The sequence below is a fragment of the Caloenas nicobarica genome, chromosome 9 (genome assembly GCF_036013445.1).
Source record: "Caloenas nicobarica isolate bCalNic1 chromosome 9, bCalNic1.hap1, whole genome shotgun sequence".
NCBI classification, from domain to species: Eukaryota; Metazoa; Chordata; class Aves; order Columbiformes; family Columbidae; genus Caloenas; species Caloenas nicobarica.
The window spans coordinates 6,434,210-6,451,696 of NC_088253.1; positions in this window are offsets into that span (position 1 = coordinate 6,434,210).

Genomic DNA, 17,487 nt, shown 5'->3' on the forward strand with positions numbered 1-17,487 from the left:
CATGGTTCCACCAGTCATCTTTAGTAGGGATCCACAGAAGTGCAGGTCCTGGTGTTGCTGTGCAAACCAGCGGAATCTTCACCAGCCAGACTGTGCTTTGCAAAACAAGAGCTGCTGCTGATTCACCCCAAGGACTTGTTTTCAGAGAGCTCATGTGGGTTCTGTTTTATTACTGGCGCTTAAAAAACTGTTTTTCAGTCCTATGCTTTAAAATTAGCGTTGAGCAACAAGCCTGTTTTGTTCAGGGTTTACTTCTCCATTCGCTGGGTTGGCAGCAGAGTCAATGCTGGCAGCAGAAAGGTCAATATTTCAGTCTTTGGCCTTCTTTGGAGCACTAAAGGTACTTGAGTATAATAACTCTCGGTGAAGAATGCATCTTTTCTTAATTAATTTTAAAGGCAGCATATTGGAGCTTGGGCTCCCTTTCTGAAAGCTGGGGAGTGCTTCCCACAGAGGACATGAGCCTGCGCTAAGCCAGGGTGCGCTAAACCAGGGTGCGCTAAGCCAGGGTGCGCTAAGCCAGGGTGCGCATCCTTCCCTGTGCACCCCACAGTGTGAGCTTCCAGCTCTGCAAAATGGCATCAGCCACCTGGTCTTTCATCAAGCTTAATTAATCAGCTGCTTTTAAAAATTATGAATGCATAATGTGGGATAACCTGGCGGGAGGTTTTTGATCTGTATAGATACCAGGAAATTGCAGTCTTGTTCCACTATGTGTTCTAGGGGAAATTAGGAGTTCTGGAGCTGGGGGATTGGTTTTTCTATGGCTGAGACAGGGCTGCACTGTTCTTTTGATAGAGAAATTTTAGGGACATTGATGGGTGATGCAGACACATCTGCTGTGTGTAGTGGTTCTGTCAACAGACCTCATGGTATACAGCCAGCCTAATAATCACAAGTGCTTATTTCTGTTTAAAACCCAGAAAAGGAACTGACATCTTTTATCAGAAAGACAGGCGATCTATCTCGTGACAATTCCAGATTATGGATCCCAAGAGGCCTTCCTTACATTCGTATTTTATCACGGAAATCACAGCTAGTGATGTTTATTTTCTATACCTCCACACAGTTTTCAAGGTGTTGCCAGCAGGACCTGTGCTGACACTGACATGTGTTGTTGTCACATTGCAAGATCTGATAGAAAACCCCAGATATATAAATATCAGTGTTTTCTTGGATCTTCCTTTGCTTTCAGTGGTTTTGGAAACACTGGCGCTAGTTAATTCACATGCTTCGTATGTTTTGTAGGCTTTTTTCCTACTTCTAAGAAAAGACTTGTTCCTAGTAGGCTGGTTTGGAGTATCACTCTCTTTTGTCGCTATTTTTATGTTAGGGAGCTACGTATACGTCATTTTACAGCTGTTCCTACTGAGTGGAGTAAGAATAAATGTCTGGGGGAAAAAAGAGAAAACCTTGGTTATTTGGGAAAATAAGTGGCTTTTGCCTGATGGGTTTTTATTACAGTATTCCCATCCTGCTGCTTTGAATGAGTTCCCTGCCCAGACCCACAGCAGAAGTTGGGAGGGTGGACAGCAGGACCGCTAAGGAGATGCAGAGCTCCTTCCACCCCGCCACACTCCACACAGCTGCTCGCTGTCCTCTGTCTTGGCATTAAAGCTAAAATGTCACTCAGGTATCTTCCCTCTGGGCTCCCCTCACCCTGGGGATCAGTAGTACATGAGAATGACCCATCCCCGGTGTACTGACATCCACAAACTCATGATTTGTCATGGTTGCAGTTCCCTGCAACTAAACTTTGGGTTTGCGAGAACAACAGGTTCTTCACGCTGATCCCCTGTGATTTGACTTGCTTTGCCTGGCTGAATGTCAACCTTCTCTGAAGCTACAATCATCTTTTTAAGGCTTGGAGCAGACTTTGGCTGAAAATATTTGTTCCTGAACTTACCTACAACTTGTTCCTTTTTAAAAAACCAACCAAACAAAAGAAGTATTAATATATAATAGATATATTCACACATATATTCATACGCATATTCTTTTTCCCACTTCAAGAAGGCGTCTTAAAGACCAGTCCAGTAGTCCAACGGACAGTAGGTCACACAGCAGCCAAGCATGCTGGATAATTCCTTTTTCTTACAAAGAACATCGTTAGTTTTTATTGCCACATGCAGAAGACAGAGACTCAGTTTTTATGTTTCTGAAGCCCACACAGCGCAGTAGATCTATCCAGCGTATCCATCTCAGAAAGAAGCTACATTCCTCATACTTTTATTTGAACTTGAGATGCCAAAAGATGCATAAGCCTTGATTCTTCATGTCATGACACCTCGTTTAGTTTACTCCTGCACAAAATGGTATGTTATTGGACCCGAGGGCTTTGCATCATGTGTCTACAAGGCAGGGTAGGAATCAACATAGAAATCCAGAGCTTATTTTACTCCTTTATTTTTTTTTTTCCTCTAGCCCATATATAAACTATCCAGATGTTTTTTGGCAATAGAATAGTAATGACAGTGGGATGGTAATTTCATTTTGAGTTTTACAAGCAAGAGGAGTGGCCAAGAAGCAAAGCAGGTGTGAGGGTTGCCAAATACATCTTCCATTTATCATTCCAGCTAACAGGGGCTAAATTATTTCTGAGTGGCAGTTTTAAAAGGGAGGGGAGAAAAGCAACATACATTAATACGTGCAAACATGTACCTCATGCTGGAGGGATGTCTCTGAGGAGTAGCTGGTTTGGTAAGCCAAGTGTAGGCCTTCCTGCAGGAGAAGAACAGCGTATTACGCTGGAATTCTGGCCGTGCTGCTGGAGCTAAAGCACCTGGAAGCACACCCAGACGGGAACAGGCTAGTGGTAATACAAAAGATGGACTTTTTTTACAGGAGCTGGAAATAAGGGGAATATTTTTGTCCAAGCAGAGCACTCTCACTTGGGGCCCCAGCAATGTTTCAGTCCTGGATAGTGCGCACCATGCTTTTTTACAAAGAGAAGAAACTTATAAAAGTGTAAGTTTACATATAAAATACCCCCAGAATTCAGTGAGAAGGAAGGAGAGCTTCATCTTTTGCTTTGCCATTTTCGTGCCTTGCAAAGAGGGGTAACTATTGCTTCAGGCTGTGATGAAGAATGGGGCTGTGCTGATCTAACCAGGTCAGGACGGGGCCCATCATATCCACTCTGTGAAGGTGTTTACAATCCTGTTCTGAAAAGAGTTATAAGAAGGCAAAGCGCCTCATGAATGGCACACAATGTGCCTGAGTCATTTATACTAGATTGTTTTATAATATGGTATTTCTCAGGTGCAGACTCACATTTACTTGTCTTACCATTGCCATTATTATTATATAGTAATTATAATTTACCCATACAAATTAGTTGGGTAAGAGGAAGGATTAAATGACATACAAAAAGCAGTCTGACTGGAACTAAATAGACAATTCCAAGGAGGAGTTCTTAAAATAAAGCAATTGTATAATATAAACTGTAATTTCCCAAAAGGCATTGTACTAATCTTATGGTGGTTAGCCATTACATTTGGTCCATTTATAATCACTGAGCTACTTAAATCCAAATTTAAAAAAGGATCAAACTTTTTTTCCACTAATAATGCCTAGTGCTTTCCCCATAGCTTATTCATCTTCAAAGCTCTTCACCAACATTAGCTAATTATTCTTTTTTCTAATTAGTAGAAATTGACTATGGTCAAAAGGGCCATTCAGCCAATTAGCGTAGTTCTACCTTCAAATCTCAGAGCTTCTGACCCAGAGCTTTCAAATGGTTGATGAAGATATCATAAAGCGGTTGTGCTGAGCCCGTATTAAAGGCAGCCAACTAGAGAAAAAGAAAGAAAGAAGGAAGGGAGGAAAAAAAAGAAAACAAACAAATCACCAGAGGAAAGTGTATCAAATCTTCTCTTTCCCCAGAGGCAGCGCCATGGAGAATGAAGGGCTGGACCCGGGGCTGCTGCTGCCTCACACGCGCCTGCTTGAGGTTCCTCGGCTGCATTTTGGAGGCTTAAAATCCTGTGGGGTTTATGGTGGCCACCCTCTCAGGGGCTGCTTCTGGTCTCCTGGTGGGCTGCATGTGGGGAAGGGCATCGTGGTGGTGTTGGAGCGGTGGCCCTGCCCGTGTCCTGCCGGCGGCTGCCTGGAGAAGCAGCCCAGCAGTAACCATTGGCTTTGCTCTCGTGTGTTTATTCTTTCTGTTTTTATTGCGTGGTGGCAAACTACGGTGGTAGACAGCAAGGCGCATTTAGGAAGTGATTTGTTTTTTATAGAACGTCGTGTTTACATTCAAACTGTCTTCTCCAAAGAGTGTTTCTTCTGAGCCTTGTGTGTAGCACCGCCGCCTGCCAAGAGTCGCTTTGCTCACTTTTTAAGAATTCGTGTGCATCCGTAACTTAGGAGCTGTAACGTACAGGTAGGAGAAAAATCTCTGGAAACGTGAACAAGCTCACTCTCCCTTTGTGTTCTGAATTTCTTTGCTCCTTCTTCTAAAAAGGCAGGAGTGACAAACCCTCCTCGAGCAGCAGCTCAGTTTGGCTGTTGGAGAACAGCTGCGCGTGAGACTTGTTTGTGTTTCAGAAACTGCGAATGTTTTAACCCTGAACAACAGTGTGTGCTCCGGGAGATTAATATCTGCATTACATGGACTTGCTGAGAATAAATTAACTCTTGATGACACGATTACTGTCTTAGCAGTGTTCACTGCGTACAATTGCATGGTGTCTGAGATATTAATGTGTTTTTGTGAAGAATTTAGGAAACAATTTATTTATATGACTGTGCTTCATTCCATATCACACCAGGACATCAATTAGCTACCATCGCCTGGAAAAGAAATGTAAATCATGTGTCTTATTGGTTACGAGGATAATACTGGGCCAATAATTCACAAAGAATAATTAATTTTGTGAATTGTGCCTCATATGTGCTCATGAATTGTTCACAAACAGATACATACACTTTCTCAATTTTTCGTTTTTCAAACGATTATGATGGACTCTTCTTGGTTACAGTTTACTCATGGAGGTTTTGAATATTCGGGACTTAAAGTTGGAAGTGATTTTGTTTGATCACACAGTATGATACATTTCTTTCTTGACTGACTCAGTGCAATTTTTAGAGTCACTTGGTGTTATGAATAATTCTGAGACCTAATGCAAATATCCTTTACAAATTTTTGTAAAACATGATGCTTGGAAAAAAAAATCTTTTGACAGAGGCCAGAAATACGTTAAAAAGTGAACCTCTAGAATGGTGAAAACCACAGCATCTTTAAAGAGGATTTATGTGGAGATTTTGAAGAAAACACACTCTGGGACATAATATGTAGAAATAAAATCACTCCCACCCTCAGTGCAGTTTCTAAAATTGGGGAGCAAAAATCACTGCCTTAGGAAGATAATTTACTTCAGCCACTTTTAGAAGACAAAAATTTTTTTTAAATTAACAAGAAATGCGTGGATTCTTTTAAATTTTCTGTAGAATCTTTGGCTTTAATAGAAAAATGTTTCAAAAGGTTTGACACTTGCATCACTAGAAGGAATTGTGTTTGTGTTGGAAGCATGAAAACAAGGAGGAAAAGGTGAAGTTTCTAGCAAGTGGTACTTTCTGAACATCTTGGAGATGATCTAAGAATTTTCCTGAATATCCTGGCTGCATATAAACAGAACAGCAAATATGCATGATAAAAAATTAGATCTGACTTTAATTTTCAGGATAGAACCTATAATAATCTTCCTGACTCTTATTTCTGCCCGCCCCCCTGTAGGTGCTGGCACAAATTAGAGAGAATTTTAACTGTGCCAATTTTTTAACCTGCCCTCAGTACGGCACATGTGTTGGGAGGGAGGTAGCTGGCTTTCCCTGATACTGCATGTGTGTTGAATATTGATGGAAGGGTCGAACCTAATTTTTTTCTTCCTTTTGCTGAAAATAAATAAGACGGAAAATTTGCAAGTGTTTCATTTTTTTGGTATTTGATTCACATAGATACCCAAACGCTTTCTTCTCTGAGCAGTCTGCTGAGAATCTGAAATCCATCCTCTTCTCTCATATTGCTGGGCATGCCTTTCCCATGCTAATACATTAAGAAACTTTTATTGCACTGAAGAGCGTATAAAGTTCACTGCTTTGCCATGACCTTTTCTCCTTTAAATTGTTTCATCATTGTGACCACTACGGACCAAAGAGAAGATGTAAAAACGTTAGGAACGTTTATTTCTAGGAAGGTTAAGCAACTTTTGCTATGCCCTTTTTACATTCTTCCAGACCTTCTAAAAAGGGACCGTAACATGACAGCGATGGCCTCCTTAATTACATTTTTGTTGTCAGAGGAAGCATGCTTTAAAAGAACAGTAACCCAACACTGCTAGAGTTGAGGATTTCAATAATCTCAACCAGGTTCACAACATTTGGAAAACTCCGAACCTTCTGTCAACTGATTGAAGCGAATTTTACGCATGCAAGAAATACAGTCATCTGGCACAAGTTCTGTGTTACGCGGCTCGGGCAAAAGGATCTCGTTTCAGTTTGCCAGAGTTTCATGAGCAGTTGGATAGATTCCACAATGGCAATGGCTTATCCAAAACCAGAAGCTAAAGAGCAATACGTTCCTGCTGTGCTTGTTTTCAGTAATGTTCATCTTCATAATAAATGTAAATCAGGTCCTGACTGTTGCCAGTCTAGTACTGAAATCTTAGTAACAGCTGAAGATTTAAAAAACTACAGATATTTGTGGAACTCAGGGTGGATAACACTTTATCTCCTTCCTGGCCATTTTTTGTTTGGCCACCGAACCTCTTTGCTTTGTTTCTATCACAACTGCTGCTAGCTTTGTACAGAGCAAGGAGAAAATTGCTCCTGCATGCTTCCATTGTATATTTGTCTAAGTTCTGTCATGAATTTAGGAGAGATTACCGAGGGGAGCGGGGGAAAAATCAGACGTACGGTGGACTGCTACAGTGATACAGGATATACGGACTTAAAGCCCACCAAAGGTGGGCAAAGGGTAATGCAGTGAATTTGACAGGAGAATACAGTGGGTAGGAAATCCCAAACAGAGGCACGCTGTTGTCTGTACATACTCCAGGATTCCTGTAGCATGGCTGTTAGTTAGGTCGGTGAACCTGCTGGCCTTTCCTTGCAAGATGAATTGCCTTCAGTCAAGACTGTCTGGGGAGCAGCAGAGGCTGTCGTGGCATTTGCAAAAAAAGGAAGGGGCCGTACCTGCTGCCTCCCTCCGGGAGGGCACAGCCTCTGTGTCCCGGCCTCTCCTTCTGTAGGACAAACATGCCTAATGTCTGTACCAAATCTAAGGTCCTAGGAGCAAAACTTCTGCAGTCCTACTCGGGACTTATGAGCAATCTAAGATGAAACTGGTGCCAGAGTAGTCTTCATAGGTTGCACTGGACTGAACTCTGTGCATTTTGGGAAAGGCTTGGAAAGCCTGTGTAAATATCTATGTGGTTCAGGTCACCGGTCTCATATTTTAGGAGTCTACTGTTGACTCTCATTAGCATGATTCTAGATGTTCCCTGTGGCCTAAAGCAGAATAGTCTGTTGGCACGGTGTGAGGATTAAATCTTGAGCATCTGAAAAGTGCCTTGCAAATGAAGCTGGCTAGACACTGAGCTCTGTGCAGCCGTCCCCACAGCCTTCAGGTGCTGCTAAGAAGCACAAAGTATGGATCCATAGTGACTCCTGAAACAGCCACTCTTAAGTATATAGAAAATGTCCATATCTGAGTGGATTTATCCAAAAGGAAGGATGACAAGAGCCTTGTGGTGGTATTTCAGCAGGAAAACCACCGGGAACGTTGGCACATTTGGCCACAGTACCATGCTGGAAGGACAAAAGTGGCAGATAGGATGAGGTGTCACCGTTGTCCCTGCAGTCTCTGTTGCTGGCCATAGTGCGAAGGCAGAGGAGGAAGGAGGGGCTGTTGATATTGTCCTCTGATGAATTGACAGCTGTCCTCATAGAGATAAAATGAATTTAAAAAAAAAAAAAAGAGGGAAGAAACACAGAGGTACTGAGCTAGAGGCTATTTTACTACTGCGAAATGTGCTCCATGTCTGGGAGAGTGAAGGAGCGCTGATGTGTGGGAGCCCCTGGGAGGAGGGCGGCTCTGAGCAGTGCGGTGAAGCAGGCGGTGCTGCACATTTCTGATGTGACCAGCCTCAGCGTTTAGCCTCCGCTTGCCTTCGTGGCCAGCACCAGGGTGCCCTGTTGAGCACCGCACAGCCGTAGGTTATCAGGGCAGCTTCACGACTCGGGAGCCAGGTCATTCCGGCTGACTTTGAAGGACCGCGAACTCTTGCGGTGGCACAGCAAGGGAGTCTTGAGCCAGGTTTGGTTTTGCTTTGTGAGATGCGGACCCCAGATAAACATCCAAATATTTCCTCGCCGCAGGCTGCCCCATCCCAGGCTGTTTGCTGAGGGCTGATGGTGCCCGGCCTGACCCAGAACATCTGGGGTGGGAGAAACAGCAAAGACTCCCTGAGCTGTACTTCGGTCCGGGTTACTCGGGCTGAGAATCTGGCCTGGGTCATCACTTCAACATACTGTTTCTTCAGCATATGCCTCTCGCTGCTTCCAATGCAATTTGTTTCTGTCGTGTGTCCCAAGTGCAAATTTTTAGCAGATAACACAGAGGAAGATGTCTCCTGTACAGTTCTGAAACATTTCTGTCCTAAGACATCTGAGGTTCCCTTCAGAGAATTCAAATCCTAGGCACCTCACAAGCACGAGTGACTATATTTTGCACTTGAAAAAACTGATCAATGACCACAAGACATTTGCATAACCTGGGATTTGCAGATGCCAGATTTTAGCAGTGTGGAGAAGTATTTGGGAGGAACGTTACATTGCAAGGTGGTGGCTGCAAGTTCTCGTTTTCGTCCTTGCTGTGTTAGGTACTGGAGGGAACAGAAGCTAAAATGGATGAGTAAGTAAAATTTTGAGGCCTGACTGGTTGGGCAAGGGAGTCACATTCTTGAACAATAAATAGCTCCTTCCAGATCATGATGTGCTAGCAATGTTGGGGAAGCAATAACATGGGACTGGCCCAAGTTAATGATATATATTAAAGGAGATTAGGCAGATATCAAGAACATGTTTAGTAAAGCATCTATTGTCTGCATCTGTCACCACAACATTCTGGCAAGTGTTGGGAAATATGGAAAGTGTGAAGTAGAAGGAGAAAAACTTGATCTGCATTTGTTGACAGCAACTGAGCAAGACATTTGCAGAATGCTTTAAAAGTTTTTTAATTAATTGTTGAGATTGTTTATACACAACCTACAAAACCCATTCTGGCTACTGAATCTCCCCCTGTACTCCACTCTAGTGAGACCCTACCCAGAGTATTGTGTTCAGCTCTGAGGCCCCCAACAGAAGAAGGACATGGACCTGTTGGAACCAGCCCAGAGGAGGGCAATGAAGATGATCAGAGGGCTGGAGCACCTCTCCTGTGAAGAAGGGCTGAGAGAGTGAGAGTTGTTCAGCCTGGAGAAGAGAAGGCTCTGGGGAGACCTTATAGCAGCCTCCAGTACCTAACGGGGACCTACCAGAAAGCTGGAGAGGGACTTTTTACAAGGGCATGTAGTGATAGGACAAGGGGTGATGGCTTTCAACTGAAAGAGGGGAGGTTTGGGTTAGATATAAGGAAGAAATTCCTCCCCATGAGGGTGGCGAGTTCCTGGCCCAGGCTGCCCAGAGCAGCGGTGGATGCCCCATCCCTGGAGTGTTCAAGGGCAGGTTGGACGGGGCTCTGAGCAACCTGGGCTGGTGGAAGGTGTCCCTGTTCATGGCATGGGGTGGAACTACATGAGCTTTAAGGTCCCTTCCAACCCAAACCATTCTATGATTCTGTTATTCTGATCACGCGTCTGGCTGCCAGAGTGGGGAAGGATGTTACAAGGAAGGGATGTGTTTGTGTGCATCTGTGAGTGAGTGTGCATGTGAAGAGAAAGCAGCCAAGGCGCTTAGTGCTGAAGCCTGATCCTGAAATAATTTAGGCTACAGAATGACCTTTGCAGAGGAAACAGAGGTTGACTTTTGATGATGGCAAGAGAAGAGCAGATGTCTCAGATCGAGGCACCTACTGTGCCATGAGTGAGGCTGGAAATCCACGTCCTGATGTGCACATTGCACCCAGGGTGAGCGGTTACCCACCGCTCAGCCGGGTCCCTGCCGAAGCGCTGCGGCAGACGGGGCGTTCCCTTCCATACACAGGCCCAGAACAGTGTCTTCAGTTCAGATCTGATCCAAACTTTGCTAAAGTTTGTGGAAAGAAGCCAATCAGCCACGAATCAAGGGCTTCAGTGGCCATTTATTTGTGTAGCGTTTTGTGTTGTAATTAAGGTCCCATTTTTAAAACAAAACCTCCTCCCACCCGCCAAATTGCCATCAGTCCCTCCAAAGGAGTGTGCTGCAATTTAATGTAAATTGGGACAAGGTGAGGGTGTGTAAGTGTGCCAGTATAAATGCTCATTTTTACAAGCACGGTCCTGAATGAAGGATGGAGCTGTTTTGTAAGTTCTATGTCCACTGTTGCTGCTTAGGTTAAATTTTGAGATGTTTCAGTCGTCCTGTCACTTTGTTGCTCGCTTGTAAATCAAATGGACTGTTTTGCTGTTGGCTTGTTGAGCACTGGAACAAGCACAAACAAGAGCTTCTCTGCTGCTTTTCAAACTGTATTTCAGGCCTGAAAAGGTGGCAGTTGTGTCATGATTTACAGCTCCTACCTGGTGTTTTTAATTGGGAATTTACACGACAATTTGTGGCTACATGATTATGTTAAGATTATCTTATAAAAGATCTAGGACATTTGTTTGTGAAACCCTGGGGGCACATACCAACCTCCTTAGTTATCTAACCAACTGTTGTGCTCCTGGGTTAAAGGAGTGGGGCCTTCAGAAGTGGTTTGATCTTCCTCTGGAAGGTTAGAGGTCAAATGACTCATAAATGAAGAAAGAGTGATTTAATCCAAGGAACCTGTGCTGTTATTGTAAAACAATATTCACCGGTGATGGTACACTGCTGTATAAATGACAAACTGCACAGCGATGGAAGTTGTTATTACATCACTGGCAACCTCACCTGCACTACATTTATGACTCCATAAACATACGCTTATTTAACAGCTGTGGGAACACCTATGGCCGTTCTGTGTTAAAGGTCAGGAGTCCTAAATTTCAGTTTGCATGTTAGTTTTCATGGGCGAGGTTCGTAAAATGCGACGACTAGCATTAAGCGATCAGAACATAACCAAAATACAACGTTGGGGGAAACGCGTGCTAATGCAACCATTTGTACTGTGCCGTGTTTCCTTGAGGCGCTTGGGAGGATTGTTTGTTTGCTAAGCGTTGCTCCGAAAACAGATTTATATCACTTGGTCACAATTCTGTCTCCCTTTCAATAAGAGTCTGTAATCGTATCTGTCGCCAAAGTTGGACTCCAGCAGGGGTTTGCCTTCTAGGATATTTTTAAAGGGGGACAGTCAAGTCCAGCCTATTTCAGAACATGAATTAAAGGTAGCCGCATATACAGCAGCTGCTCCTCAGTTCCTTTGCCAAACTAGATGATTAAAAATATTAATATTTATTCTTGGAGTTGCCATGTTAAACAACAGGCCAAATGGCTGACTGAGCAGTGAGCTATGTATTGCCAAGTGCAAAAAATAAAGGAAAAATAAGGAGAAAATAGTGTGCATTAACGTAAATACTTTCCAAATGGGAGTGTGGTTTTATGTATATGGTGTCTCCTTGCAATAGGTCCTCCACAGGAGCATGTGGCCACTCTATAATGAAAAAGAAATAACTGCTGACAGAATAATTATTTTTCACACTTTGAAGCATTTGAACAGCTAAACCAAATATCTGTTTGGAGATTAAATTGCATACATGCTGTGGGAGAACAGGAATCTCCCTCTGGTTTGTGCAACATTGTTCTCAGCTCCTTTTCTGTGGCATTGTCTAACTCATGCCACACATGAATATCCAAGTGCTCCTTTACATTCTCCACCCATGCTATTGCTTCAGGTGTTGTACTGTTGCTCAGTGAATGGTAGCAGATTTTTAACAAATTTGCAACAGCACTCTGGACTACTGAAAGGATTATGACTAAACCAATAAATTACTATTGTCTGATTTCATCACATGACAGATTCCCATAATCCAGTCCAGTGAGGCTGAAGGTTTTATGCTGATAAAGATTACTGGGTTTACTTACATTTTAGAAACACTATTGTTCCAGTAGATTCATAAACAATTGTTAGTAAAAGATCAAACAGAGATCATTACTGGGTTTTTTTTTTCACTTTCGGAACACAGATGAGATGATTAGAAAAATCCAAGAAGATATGAAGCAATAAGGAAGCTCCTCTTAAGCAATGTCAAACGTATCTTTCTTGTTTAACAGCATTTTGTATCTCCATCCATAATCTCGCCAATGGTCATATAATTAACTATGGTAATAATGCTTCTTATAGTCCTTTTATTACTATTATTGCTGTGAACCTACTTACAGGCCATCCACTGTAATTAGTAATTAATCTGATGATTGTGTTGCCCTATGCAAACGTGAGATGGAGCATGTTGATTTAACCACACCAGCCTGGCTCTCCGCTCCACACATGGTGCTGCCTTGTGCTCCAATTCACCCTCCTTGCCCCGGGCTGGGTCTGCCAGCCCCGAGCTGCCTCCCTGGGGACAGGGACTGGGGACAGAACAGCCCATGTGTCACCTTGCCTGGCTGCTGGCAGCCCCTTTGCTGGGAGAGCATCTCCTGGTGCCGATGCCGTCTTGTTGCATGCACAGAAAGAGGAAAAATGCAAGGCTGGCTGACTGGGACAGCAGGTACCCCTGTGAAAAACATTGTTGATTATGAAGTATTTCTACTCCAGTTTGGTGGTTGACATGGAAGCCATTTATTTATCACTTTCTAGACATTGCCTTTGATTGTCTCTTCTTTAAATCCCCAAATTGTCCTCATCTATTCACTCTTGTTTACTCTGGCAATCTTGAAAAGCTAGCCTTTGCCAACATCCCACGTCCCACTTTTTTTTTTTCTTCTTCTTAGAATAGGAAACAAATGTGATAGTATTTATTGGCAAGTGGTGATGTTCTTGTGGCAATCATTGTGCTGAGCGCAGAGAGGGAGAGGTGAAGAGAATTGAGAATTATCACTTGAAAGCAATCTCTTTTTTTTTTTTTAATTTTAATTACTGCTGGTAGCCCTTTAGTACTAGAGCTGCCAGCACTTTTTTGCAGGGGGTACAGAGTAATGGAAAAGAAAATGTGAAATATCTTTTAAAGAGACATTACAAGCCATGACTTAGGCACCTGAACCTCAGAAATCCAGTCTTACCTTGGCTTCATCTTATTGTTATTCTCTGTTGAAACAACACAACAGTAGGTACCGATCTCTCTCAATGTGCATTGTAACTGTGCTCCTTGTTTCACAGCACGGTTGAAGGTTCCTGAAATTCTCTATTAGAAAATGATGTGCTTGTGTGTTCCTGGCATAGTTTTTCTCTTTCTCCGAACAGGAGTTAGAGCAGGGCATTCAGCAAGCAGACACAGAAGCTGTCCAGAGCCCAGTAGACTGTGAGGTGGCTCTAAGCTGTTATAATGCAGGAAAGTGGTCTTAACTCGGTGAGCGGAAAAAATAGCTTTTAGTGTTTTGTAATCACATGTAAGTGTAAAAGCTGAAGGCACGAGTCATGATGGTTTAGGGGAGATAGTGCTATTCAGAGCTAAAATTCGTACAAAAAGGCGAAAATATTTTTCCATCCGCAACATGGAGCCTAAACCTGCCTAATCCCCGCTCCACAAAATCACCAAAAAATACCTGTCAAAAGTCTATCCTTCTGTATAAAGCTGGAGATATTTGACACTTTGTAAGGGTCCCTGAATTGTCTGTCTTAGCAACATATACCTCTGCTGAGCTGTGCAAATACAGCAAAAGGTAGGGTTCTGGTGAAACCAGTATTTACACACTATCTCAGTGTTGGAAGTAATTAATCTTCAGCTGTATGAGGCTCTTTGTGATGTAAAGCAAGTGCTGACACTTTTGTGTAAACATGAAGATTAGCATATTTACAAACTGGTAGATGTTACTTTGATCAGTGGCGGCTTGTGCTGGAAAGGCATGCTGGCATGCGGGTTTGCTCTTCATGTGACAAAGGCGTCTAATCCTTTTACACTATTCTCAGATCCATATTTAGAATTCTGACTTGTGTTTTCTATATCCACTTGAGCTCACTGTTTGGTTTGTTTAGCAGTTTTCATCCACTCTTTATACTCACTAGTGAGTCATTCCAGTTTGTTTTCTTTGCAAAGCAAGCAGTAAAATTCCAAAGTAGTAAATGACCTGGGTGAAAACCCCTTAAACTCCTTTCGATTTAATTACTAAAACAAATTGGAACCACTTGCAGTCAGGCTTTTTGATGGCCTGTATAAAGATCTTCAGTGTTTTCCTTCTTGCTTTTAAGTAAGTTAGTGTGAAAATTAGCCAGCCCAGCTCCAACCCACTTGTAATGTTATTGCATTAAGACTTTTGTTTCTGTGTGTGTCTAAACTCACCTGGAAGACTTTGAAAGAGGCATCCTAGATGCTTGTTTTTGTTCACTGTAATTTAATGGTAAACTGTAAACAATACATAATTCATTTTAGTGCAAATTATAGCTTTACATACTCCAAACTGGTTAGCGACAGGGAATCTTGTGGTGACAAGATAATGACCTGAGCAAGTTGGAACAGGCTGGGTCTTATCTTTTAAGAAGGATGAAATAATGTTATGACATTGTCAGCGTATTGTCTAACATGCTAGGATGCTAGCAGCTCATTACTTTTGTGCAACCCATGTGCCTGAGTAAACGATTGCAAGATTGGCCCTTCTAGGTGTACGTGGGCAAGACGGGACGTGCCACCAGGAGAGATGTGTAGTTGAGGTGGGCCTGCACCTGCTCGCGGGGGAAAGCTGAGACTGAATCTGTTTGGTGGGTGGCGTACCACTGCTGTTCTCAACACTGGTGCCTTCGTTCGAACACTTAAAGCGAATTTGCGTGGCCTACCCACGGTCGTTGGAGACGGGAGACACCAATCTGCTGGGTCTTGGAAGCTTTCCTGCTTTCCTCTGGCAACCTGGAGCTTTGCCTCCATGCCCAGGCACACCTGTTCGCTTGTCAAAGATGAGGAAATGCCTTCTCACCAACCTACTGTCTTCTAGAAGGTGTGAGGTTAAGCCCAGACTCTTTAGGCACTTAACCTGGCTCCTATCCACACACTAAAACCTCCGATCTGATTGTAGGGCTCTGACTCAGTTTCCATTTGGCAACAGCTCCCAGTGATAAACGCACAATTCGGAGACGCAGCTGCCACCCAGCTCTTTGTCCTTTTGGCACAACTGGAAAGGCTACTCCAGCATTTTCCCAGCGGTTTGAGCTAATGTGCTGGTCTGTAAAGTCTTGATGCGGAGAGCATCCCCTCCCACCCCGCAGCACAGAGGTGTGACTGCTGCTCTGGAGTGCGGCAGGCACAGGGTGGTGGCAACAGCTTTGGCGAGATTGGCTACAACCCTCAGTGGCTGTTGTCTGCCTTGCCCAGAGCCACAGACTGTCCCTGCAAAATGAAGAGAAATATAAATCCCAACCATCTTTCTAGTGACTTTCAAATGGATCAGAGTGATATATCATTTCCTATACTGAAGGAGCCCAGCAGCTTTCCAGCCAAGCAGGACATCTCTGCTCTTTGGTGGGATATTACACATTGTAGTTTGGTAAGAAACAGCCGTGAATAACACATAAGAAAGGCATATAATGATGTCTTGTGTCCCACATCCATTTTTCCAGGGCCAGTGTCCCAGGTGCAGTCTGCAGTCACACAAATGTAGGGAAAATTCAGTTGCATGGGGCTTCCCCCTTTGTATCTAACAAACAAACAATAGAGACAGGACCTGTGTTTTGATTTCTTGTTGAGCAAAGTAAGCAGGTGAAGAGCTCAGAAAAGAAATGATATAGTTTTCCTGCGTTACTTGCAGAGCGTCACATGTATGTTAGATCTATTACTGATTAAAACTCTTGTTAAACCGAGGATCAAAAAGAAAGCTCGACACCTCATTTAGCTCTTTTCATGACTGGATTAGCCTAAATAGAACAACTTGTCTGTACGGGAACAGCACAGACACTTAATTTTAAAAATATTTCCCTATCTAGGTAGAGAAACTGTGAATAGAGTATGTAAGTAAGGAGGATGAAAATGTTTTATTTGATTGTGGGGATGAAAAATGAAAAATTATCAGGTTAAATCTTGACCCCTTCAAAGCCAACAGCAGTTTTTCCATGGTTTTCAGTGAAACTTACTGCATTTCCCATCAATATTTAAGGGAAAGAAACTCCCAACTTCTGCAGGTTATATTGTTACTTAAAATGGAATAGCTAGTTGCACATATATTAACTAAAACAGTGTATTAACTGAAGTCTTCCTAAGTATATATTAATCTCTGTGGTTTACCAAAAGCTTTCAATATGTCTAATTGCTTTTAATTTAATAAACATACTAGAAGGCATGTCGTTAATGTGCTAAACAAAATGAGATTTTGGTAGTTTTACTCTCAATGCTGTTATTTGCGTCTCATTTTTTCCATGTTGCGAGTGCCCAGCACTTCTGCAACTTAAATGCAGAGGCAGATGGGGAACACTTTGCAGCCAACGCTGGAATGTAAGCCTGGATCCTTCAGGCTTTTGGTCTGATTCCCTCTTGATTCTCCTGTGCGTTGCTAAATACGGACAATGGAAGAGCCCATCTCCAAGTTACCAAGCCTGGGCTGTTTTGCAGGCTAGACCCAAAATGCATTAATATGACCACAAGGAAGCAAGGTAGGCTCGGACCCTTGGGATTATAGCTCGACTGGGGGCTGAGAGCACGGAGGAAATTTCAACAAAAGCTGCAAAAGGGGAATAGAGTCTCAGGGCTACAGTGAGGTTGGGAAGCTGCAGTAGTCCAGGATCACAGGATTTGGGGCTGGCAAGCTGATTATTCAGCTCTTTAACACTCAGAGCCCAACCATGAACATCATATGAACTTTGATGTTTTCAATGTTGTCCATGGCTGTGCTGTAGTAGACAGGATTGACCCTTTTATGCTCTCACTGTTTTTTTTTTTGTTGTTGTGTGTGTGTTGGTTTTTCTTTCTGACAGTTTTATGGGTATAAATAGATAAAAATCTTCATTTTAGGAGAAGCATGTATTTAGGAATTTTAGGATGCTAATTTCATGTTGCCCTAGAGCGTTTTCTGCAAATGTTAGCATGCACATACTATTTCTGATGATTAAAGCAGAGTTATTTTGGCTTTAAAGTGGCATCTTCTGAATAAATCTGTCTCCAAATGATTTATGCATGCCATTAGGATTTAGTGCTGGTAGTTGTCCTGGGAAGCCTGATCTGGTCTTTCAAGAGTCGCCTTAGCTTTATCAGTCCATTTACATGTGGTCATATTTCAACCTCCAGGAGCTTTAAA